The sequence below is a fragment of the Zingiber officinale genome, chromosome 5B (genome assembly GCF_018446385.1).
Source record: "Zingiber officinale cultivar Zhangliang chromosome 5B, Zo_v1.1, whole genome shotgun sequence".
Lineage (NCBI taxonomy): Eukaryota > Viridiplantae > Streptophyta > Magnoliopsida > Zingiberales > Zingiberaceae > Zingiber > Zingiber officinale.
This window is the reverse complement of record NC_055995.1, coordinates 93216408-93226770: the sequence shown is the minus strand read 5'-3', so window position 1 is coordinate 93226770 and position 10363 is coordinate 93216408. Positions and strand designations below refer to the sequence as shown.

The window sequence follows — 10363 nt, the reverse complement described above, 5'->3', positions numbered from 1 at the left end:
CCCTTGGGTTGCCTCCCAAGAAGCGCTTGTTTAAGGTCATTAGCTCGACCACCTCATTAGATTCATCTAAATCTTGCTCTTGGAGGGGTAAGATATTTTAGAACCCTCCTACCAAGGGCTCTTATTATGGAGGGAGCTTTCATCAAAGGAGCTACAAAGTAAAGTATAACTCTCTCCATCTTCGTCTTCTTGGAAATTTTTTCAGGTGGTCGAAGACGGTTCAGATTGAGCTTCCAATTATTGGCCCATGTGAAATCTGCACATCCAAAAGAAAAACAAATCTCCCACAAGCATGTTATATAGTATAGAGCTAGAACCATATCAAGATAAGATGAATAAGTAATAAAAACTGAATCACATCCAACAAAGTCAATTATAGGTACCTCCATAAAGTTTTCCAAAAGATCACAAGAAATACTAACCTTACTTTGTTGAGAAATACCTGAAATTTCTAAACATGTAGATGTGACTTCCTCTGAATCAAATGATGGTTCTGGCTCTAGCTTAGGTGTTGATGATATCAATGATGGTGATTCTCGAGACTCTACTAGCTCTGTATAAGTCCCTACACATTGTTCCACAACATGATCAATTCTTAAAACCTCTAAGGGTTGTCTTGACAAAGGTGGTGATCCTTGAGATGCTGCTTCCACAACACAGCTCCCTACACATTCTTCCATATCATCATCATCAACACATACATCAAAAAATAAACCAACATCTATGTCCTCAATAGGAGAATCAATAACAAGAGGATCAATAACTTCACTTGCAATTTTAAGTTGATCTACCACATCACATTCATCATATGAAAATTCGATGTCACTATAACACCTTATAAAATTTTGAGATAGATTTGAAAACTTATTTACCACTACATTATCAATAAAATCCTCATCTAAAAAATCTTCATCTTCATATATATTCAAAAATCTACACTCAACCATATTAGTGTCACAGGATTTGCCGAAGTCTTTATTTTCATTGACCCCCACTAACCTTTGTGGAAAAGGAACCCTTAGTGAAGGTCCTGGGAAAGACTGAACTCCCTTTTTCCCAAATTCCCTTTGAGCTTTTGGAGGAGGTCCAACTTGCTTATCTAATGTTGGTGTGATTAATCGTTGAGGGAAAGGTACTTCTGGCCTTTGGGAACTTCCCAGAGAAATGGAACTGAGTTCTTGTGATCTTCTATTATTCTTCTCCTCAATTCTAAACATGTCGTTCTTCTGAAGTTCTTCATGATTTTTTCCACTTCTCAACCCAACATCATCACACTTTTCATTGGATCTTGATTGTATAGGAGGGGGATCTTCTTTAAACCATTTTGAAATAATACTATCAAGCTTTGCCCCCAAATGTTTGAACTCCTCACTCTGTGACTTGTGAATTTCAACATTTTTAGGTGGTTTAATTTCATTTTGTTTGACAGACTCTCTTACATTTATAGCTTGCACTTTTTGAATATCTGAGGGAAATTCCATCCAACTTTTGTTCGACCATTCATGGAGGTTCAATGTCACTTGATCAATTAACGAATAAGCTTCATCTACACTTTTGTCCATAAAAGAACCTCCAGCTGATGAATCCAATAAAGTCTTGTCTGAGAAAGAAATTCCCCCATAGAATATGTGCAAAATCAACCATTTTTCAAAACCATGATGAGGGCACTATCTTTGAAGACTCTTGAATCTATCCCATGCTTCAAATAATGATTCTCCATATGCCTGAGAAAAATTTGTTATGCAATTCCTCATATACACCGTTCTACTTGGAGGGAAAAAATGATTCAGAAATTGCTTCTTCTATTGTTCCCAACTTGTGATGCTTTGAGGACAGAGAGAATATAGCCAAGTCCTTGCTTTATCCTTGATACTGAAAGGAAATATCATCAATCGAACTGCATTTGCTGATACTCCTTCACATTTCACCAAATCACAAATCTCTAAAAATGTTTCAAGATGCAGATAAGGACTTTCTGATACTTCTCCTCCAAATTTGTGACCTTGTATCATGAAAATTATCTCTGGGTCTAGTTGGAAACTTTCTACTTCAATTTGAGGTTGCACAATGGGAGATAAAAATCTTGCAGAAAAGGGTGTAGAAAAATTTCTCATGGTCCTGCTTGACATGTTAGTGCTCATGGATATTCAAGAAGAAAAAGAAAATTATCAAGAATAAAAAACAAGAAATAAAATGCAATATGAAAAGCAAGAAAGCAAATGCAGAATTTAAATTGCAAGAAAGAAAGTGCATAATGAAAACAAGAAAGAAAAGATAAAAGAAAAAAGAAAAATGTCTAGAATAATTCATATGCTAAAAATTTCAAGATATGTTTACAAAAGAAAAGAAGAAAGAAACAAGATCAAAAGAGAAAACAGAGAAAAGTTAGATTAGAGTGCTAGAAATCAAGAATGCAAAGTTAGAATTAGAATTAGAATTGCAACAAAAAGAATTGTCAAGAATGTTATTTAAGAAAGGAAAAACTCACGAAAACAGAATTCTAACAATTAGTTATAACTATGCAAATCAAAAGAAAAAAAAGAAAAATTATGTTTAGTCTAACTCAATTGATAATTCCTAATGTTATAGCGCAGTCCCCGGCAACGGCGCCAAAAACTTGTTACGCTCCGCAAGTGTACGGAAATGTCGCAAGTAATATAAAAGATTATCGTATCCACAGGGACTGGAATAAGCACTAGAAATGTCTCAATGCGAATTAGCTAAACAACTATCCAATCATTTCAAAAGCAAAGTAAAGGTAAACAAATCTAATATTAGAGATCAACAAACAAGAGTTTAGTGTTTTGGGTTATGATAAAGGGAGATTCTAGGAGTTTCGGTTTCTTTGTAAGATTTCTTGAATGTAAATTGTTCACCAATTCTTATTCCTCAATTTCCGAACATGTAGAAAGTTGCCGGTTCCCTCTTGCAATAGACAACCGGCTAAGGACTGAGAAATGTATCTAAATAGGATTAATTAGACATGAACCTACGTTGTCCTTACACAGAAGCGCACCTATTACTATGCCTTCCTCGGATATCAACATAGAAGCCCACAACTTATTAATCTATAAAGATACAAGAAGCTAATCATAGAATCCATCCTACTCTCTTGAATATTCCTATTTCCTCTTCAAGATTATCTCTCAAACGTCCTTACACGGGCTTGCACCTGTCACGTGGATCCCTCGGATGATCGAGTGAGAGTTTATCCTTACCAAGTCCATAAGAAATCCAAACAATCAATCAAGAATGAGAATTAAGCACAAACCACCATCAATCATTCAAGATCTAATTGATACAAGCAAGATAATGTCATTGAAACAAGAAAATGGCAAATCCATAAGAGATTACATCAATCCATCATACAAATACTCCCTTAATCCTAGAATACAAGATCTACTCCATGAATCGAGGAAGAAAACCCGAAAGAATAGAGATTACAAGCATTCCTTGAATCCCCAATCCAAGAAAACAAGAAGAGGGGAAAAGAGAAAACTTATCTACAAAGAAGCTTCGTCTTCGGATCCAATCCACGCTCCGGAGTCGAAATCGTCGAGATCTCCCTTAGAATTGCCCAGAAATCCTCCCAAGAATGAGAGGAAACCACCAAACCTTGCTTTCTCCCAAAGGGGGAGAGATCCCGTTTCAATTCATGAAGAAGGGTTTAAATAGAGGAGGGAATCGGGCGCCACACGACCCCGTGACATGGCCGTGTGAGATTCACACGGCCATGTCCAGTTCCCTCTCTGCCAAACCTGCACGGCCGTGTGACTCCACACGGCCAGAACCCTTCTTCTCTCTGGAAATGATACACGGCTGTGTGGTGCACACGGCCACAGCCTGCTTGGTCTCTGGAAGTACGGCCATGTAAGGCTTCTGCTCTGGTTGGCTTCAAATCTTGACACGGTCGTGCGAGGTTCACACGGCCATGTCATCTTCCTCTTCTGTTGGTGCCAAACTCCACACGGCCCGAGCTCCATCCCAGTGCATGGCCGTGTGAGGTACACGGCCCGGTGCTTTCTCCCTTCGTTTCCTCCAATGCATGCCCAAAGATGTAGATTCTTCACCAAATCGACTCCTGTGTACAGAAAATGCACAAAAAGCAGATCTCCGAACCAAAAGAGTAAATATGCTAAAAGGAAAGCTGGAAGTATAAAAATGCATAGATCAAGCATGCTCAAAGTATGTAAATGTGCGTAAAAAACATGCATAAAAGAGTATATAATCTACGCACATCAGATACCTGGATGATCATCAAAACAGGACTGGAACTGCCAACTGGTACCGACGGTAAGCGTACACCCTGTGAAAATTGGGAGCCAGCATTTATCAAAAAGGTGGAAGCTGACGCAAAAGCCACCTGCACCATCCAATGTGGTCTTACCAAAGAAGAGCTCAACAGAGTCGGTTCATTCTCCTCCGCAAAAGAACTATGGGAGAAACTAATCGAACTACACGAGGGCACCTCGGAAACCAAGGTAAGTAAGCGTGATTTGTTACTTAATAAATTATATAATTTGAAAATGCAGGAAGGCGAGACAGCAAGTTCTTTACACGCTCGAATTCAAGATATCTTGAATTCCCTTCATGGAATCGGGCAGAAAATAGAAAACAGAGACATAATAAGGTATGCTCTTAACTCATTTCCTAGGAGTTCATTGTGGGCATCAATGGTAGATGCCTACAAAGTCTCTAAGGATTTGTCTTCCTTAAAATTAGACGAATTATTTAGTGAATTTGAACTCCATGAACAGACTAATGCACAGCCATCCGAGAAGGGCATTGCTTTGGTTGCAGGTACAAGTCGAATAAGGGAATCAAGAGGACGGCGAAAAGTTGAATCGGAATCAGAAGACGAACCCGATTCAGAAGATTCGGAAGATGAACTGGCCAGCGAATTTGTGAATCTTGTAAAGAAACTATACAAGAAGAAGAAGGGCTTCAACAAGAAAGATCTGAAGAAGGCAGTTCAATCCAAGGAGGCTCAACAAAACTCAAAGACGAAGTTCGAAGTCACTTGCTACGGGTGCAACCAAAAGGGACATATAAAAGCCAACTGCCCAAATCAAAAAGAAGCCAAGAAGCAAAGAAGAAGGAAAGTCCTAAAGGCAACCTGGGACGAATCCTCTTCGGAGGACGAAGACGACGAACTCGACCAAACGAGTCTACTCGCATTGATGGCCCGGGACCAGATCAGCGAATCCGAGAGCGAGTCAGAAGCCGACTCCGAGCAAAGCCACGGATCCGCATCCGTTTCCGAAGGGCCAGACTCCACTGTAAGTATTCCTAGGCTTAATAATTTAGTCAATTATTTACTTCGCAAATTAGCCAAGTCAAATTTGAAAATTAAGTCACTTTTAAAAGAAATAACCATTCTTAAAGGAGTAACTAACTCAAAATCTTTAACTGAAGATTCAACTCAAGTACAACAACTTGAGAAAGAAAATTCAAATCTGAAAAATCAGCTAAATGATTTAAAAATCACTTTAGAAAAGTTCTCTCTGGGCTCCAAGAATTTGGATCTAATTCTTGGGACACAAAGGGTCATTTACAATAGAACTGGACTAGGATATAAAAATAAATTTAAATCTTACTTATCCTTAATAAACAAACAAAGTAGTAAATCAGTCCAAGCATGGGTCCCCAAGTCCGAATTGATCAATCAAGTTGGACTTGGTCAATACTGGGTCCCTAAGGATCATATATACTACCTCGATAGACCATATCGAGGTCGTGATCCAGGGGGAGCTAAAAGAAAAACGATCTTGATTTAAAATTCAAAATTAAACCTAAAATTAAAAATCAAATTCTTAATTTAAAAGTCGAAACCTAAAATTAAAAATCAAATTCTTAAAAATTCAAAATTAAACTAAATTCGAATTTATGAAAAGTAGTTGGAGGATCCAAACTAGCTGGCACCTCCAACTGAACTACCCGACAGGGTAACTGAACCTAATTTACCCGGAATGGGTAAAGCAAGAATAAATTACCCGGCAGGGTAATTAAGATTAGATTAAAAACGGGATAAGTTTAACTTGAACCACAGTACTGGTGAAGTTTTTGGATGATAGTACGTTAGGGAAGCTTGGGCATCGCATGTCTAGGAAGATATGGCTTCGACCTGGTGCATTTGGCCAAGTGAAACTGACTGAAGCTACCCTTAAATGAATCCTAACTAGTTAGACCAAGGTTTAGTATTAAGCTCAATGGGTAGGACTATTTGGAAACTTCGAAGGCATGGTTACTTTAATGAGCTCCTTGTGACTCACCACAGCCCAGAAGTTTATCCAAAGAATGCTTACTTGTTGTACCCAAAGCTAAACCTGAATCTAACACAAAGTTAAATCAGATTCCTGAATTCAACAATAAATCATCTCACATCAATTATAGGATTCCCTGATTGAAAATTTAGATCTGGTGAGATGACTAAGTTTATTTATAAAAAAAAAAACTTTTCAAAATTAATTTTAAAACTCAATTTCAAAATTAATTTTAAAACTCAATTTTAAAATTATTTTAAAACTCAATTTCAAAATTATTTTAAAACTCAATTTCAAAATTATTTTTAAAACTCAATTTCAAAATTATTTTCAAAACTCAATTTCAAAATTAATTTTAAAACTCAATTTCAAAATTATTTTAAAACTCAAGTACAAAATTATTTTTAAAAACTCAATTTCAAAATTATTTTAAAACTCAATTTCAAAATTATTTTTAAAACTCAATTTCAAAATTATTTTAAAACTCAATTTCAAAATTATTTAAAAATCTTTTCAAAATTATTTAAAATTATTTTCAAAATTATTTAAAAATCTTTTCAAAATTATTTAAAAATCTTTTCAAAATTATTTAAAAATCTTTTCAAAATTATTTTCAAAATTATTTAAAAATATTTTCAAAATTATTTAAAAAACTCAAAATTCTTTAATCTTTTAATTATGTAAAAACCTCTTCAAAATTAATTTCAAAATTACTTTAAAAACCTTTTCAAAATTTCAAAATTACTTCAGTCAAACTATCTCTTTTCCATTAACAAAGAACCAACTCATTCACTTTATGTGTAGGAGTTGGATCAATGGGTGTTGGATAGTGGATGCTCTAGACATATGACTGGAGATAAATTGAAGTTTTCAAAGCTCAAACTAAAAAATTTAGGATCAGTTGCATTCGGCAACAATGGTTTACTTAAAGTAATCGGAAGAGGTAATTGTTGGTGCGACCTTAGGTCAAGGTTGACCTGGTTGACCTGACTCGAGTTGACCTGACTCGAGTTGTATTTTGATGTTTGACTTAGGAAGATTGTTGGTGCAACCTTAGGTCAAGGTTGACCTAGTTGAGTTGTATCTTGATGTTTGACACTCATGGAAGAGTTGTATTCTTGATATGGGACAAGAATAGATGTTTGGGAGATTATTGGGGCAACCGTAGGTCAAGGTTGACCTGGTTGACCTGATTCGGGAAAAAGTCCAAGTATGGAGACTTGGCAACGGAAAAGTCCAAGCAGGGAGCTAGAAAAGTCCAAGTATGGAGACTTGGCATGGAAAAGTCCAAGCAGGGAGCTTGGCACGCGAAAAGTCCAAGTATGGAGACTTGGCAGGAAAAGTCCAAGTATGGAGACTTGCAGGAAAAGTCCAAGTATGGAGACTTGGCACGGAAAGTCCTAAGCTGGATGTTAGGCGGTTGGAAAGTCCCGTGAGTGAAGCCGGGTGAGAAAGTCCTAATCGGGATGTTAGGCGGTGTGGAAAGTCCCGGTGAGTGAAGCCGGGCAAGGAAAAATCGGATGGATCAAGGGTGATCGGACATCCGGTGTGGAGAAGTGCTAGCCGGTCAAGGGAGTGACCGGATGCTTAGAATGATGTACCAACAGTCAAGGTTGACCGAATGTTGGTGTGGAAGCCTTAGGTCTAGGGTGAGAAGTTTGGATCGGTCTCGTGACCGATCCAGTGATACTGCGTTTGCCCTGATCGGTCCGGTGACCGATCAGAATCAGATCAGAGACGGGCAACGATCAGAAGCGGAGAAAAGAATCTCCTGATCGGTCCCTGGACCGATCAGGTGTATGCCTCTGAGGAACCGAAGCCTGATCGGTCTATGGACCGATCAGGAATCTAGCCGTTGCGACGCAACGGCTAGTTCTCTGCTCTTCTTCTTCGCAGGTATAAAAGAGGGCTACAGGACTTCGGTGATCTCTCTCCTTCTGCTTCTTCTTCCTTCTTCCTGTTCTTGGTGCTGCTAAGCTTGCTGTTGAGCTTTGTTGAGCTGCTTTGAAGCTTCGCGTGAGCTTCCGGCTGGGTCACCTGCTGTTGTAGGCGCTTGGAAGCTGCTGCTTCTTCCAGTCGAAGAGAAGGCAAGAAAGTTTACATTTGTATTGTACTTTATTTCTTGTTTTCCTTGTACTCTTTTCTTGCTGTTGCAAGAAGTTTCTGTGGCGAGGTTTCTCCACCCAGAAGGAGTGTTTTTATTAGCCGGTTTTCAGGGGACTCATCCACCGACGGATTGATTGGGTTCGTCCACCTTACGGACACGCCGAGGAGTAGGAGCATCATCTCTGAACCTCGTACATCGCTGTGTTAAGGTTTGATATTCTTCCTTTCGTTTCTAGTTTATTTTTCCGCTGCGCTAACGAATTGTAGGAAGAAACGAGTGATTTGGGGCGGCTATTCACACACCCCTCTCTAGCCGAGTACGTAGGATCCTAACAAGTGGTATCAGAGCAAGGTTTTGCTCTTCATCGGATTAACACCCGGGGAGCACGAGCTAGAGGATGGATCTACTCAGAGAAGATGTCACCATTCCACCCTTCTACGAATGCGGCAACTTCGCGTATTGGAAGGTAAGGATGAAGTACTTTCTTATGACTAACATAATGAATTGGTTTTGTGTACAAGAAGGTTTTATTCCTCCGGTGGATAAGGAAGGAAAATCACTTGAGAAGAAGGAGTGGACAAGGGAACAAATTCACAAATCCGAAATCAACGAAGAGGTAACGAGAATAATTGAATTTTCATTGCCTACTAACATCTTGTGTAAGATAGGTTACAACAATGCCAAGGAATTATGGGATAACTTGGCCAAGTACCATGAGGAGAGCTCCACTTCAAGCCATGAAGAGGAGCCTAGCGAGCCAAGTAGCTCACATCATGGAGGGAGCGAATTGGGAGTTGAGGGCTACTCAACATCCAAGGAAGAAGAGGAGGAGAGTTCTTCTTCAAGTTCGGAGCAAGAAGAAGAAGCTTCTACCTCCGAAAGGGATGAAGAAGAGAGCTCGCATCCACCCTCAACCCTAGGTAACTCAAGCAATTTAAGTTCAATTAAATTACACATTATGTGCTTTGAGTGTAGGGAACATGGACATTACAAGAGTAAGTGTCCGAAGAGGGTAAGAAAGACTCCACCGGCGCCAAAGGTCAAGGAAGCCGGAGTCCCGAAACGCAAGGGCAAGGAGCACATCGTGTGCTTCCAATGCAAGCAAAGGGGACACTATAGGAGCCATTGTCCGAGGGGGAGGCAACCTCACAAGGGCAAGAGACCGGGCACATCGATAGGGGAAGCTAAGGCAAACCCTAAGGTAACCTCTAAGGTTCATTTTTGCAATTCTAATAAAATGCATGCTAGGAATTTTATTGCACTTGTCGATAATAACAAGCATGATAACCTTAGGAATCAATACATGTGCTTAGGAGCTAAACATGTGAGTCTAGATAAGGATAATTCTAGAAAGGCTAACCCTAGGATCAACCCATCTAAGGCTAAGGATAACCTAGGTAGGAATCCTAAATCAACTAGACATATGCCTAAGAATACCTCAAGGAAGAGTGATAAATCAAAAATTGAGGTATTAGAGAAGGAGAATCAAGTCTTGAAGTCAAGACTTGATACTTTGGAAAAGACTCTTAAGAACATGGAGAAGTCATCTCTAGGGTTTAAGAGTCAAAAACCCAAGTCCAAGGACAAGAAAGGTTTGGGTCACAAACCTAAGTCCCAAGTGGTCAAGCCCACTTATCATAGTGTTCCATTCGATTATGGAACAAAACCTTAGGCTAGGAAGACCACCACCAAGGTCACAAGGGGAGTCACCCCTAGAGTTGATCTTGATGAGTCCCAAATGACCAAGGTTTCAAAGCCTAAGAGGGTCATTAGGAGGGTTGCTAGGGAAGTCATCCCTAGTGAATATTTAGTGAACCCAATGAGCTCACATAGATATTGGGTTCCTAGGAGCATCTTCTCTACCCCATAGATGGGTTAGAGAGTGTCAACTCCAATTAGAAGGGTAGTTAACCCAACTTTGAGGAAATTGATACTCAAGGAGCATTTTCAAGGTTTTGATAACCTTTGAAAATGAAATGGAATTATCATTTAC

The 10363-nt window shown here is 39.0% G+C and overlaps 1 non-coding gene across 1 annotated transcript; it reads left to right on the top strand.

Annotated features, from left to right (window-relative positions):
* Positions 1-1650: 1650 nt before the first annotated feature.
* LOC121988051 lies at positions 1651-1756 on the top strand. Its single transcript, XR_006113813.1, has one exon. It is a non-coding gene; the product is annotated as a small nucleolar RNA R71 (small nucleolar RNA).
* Positions 1757-10363: the final 8607 nt, after the last annotated feature.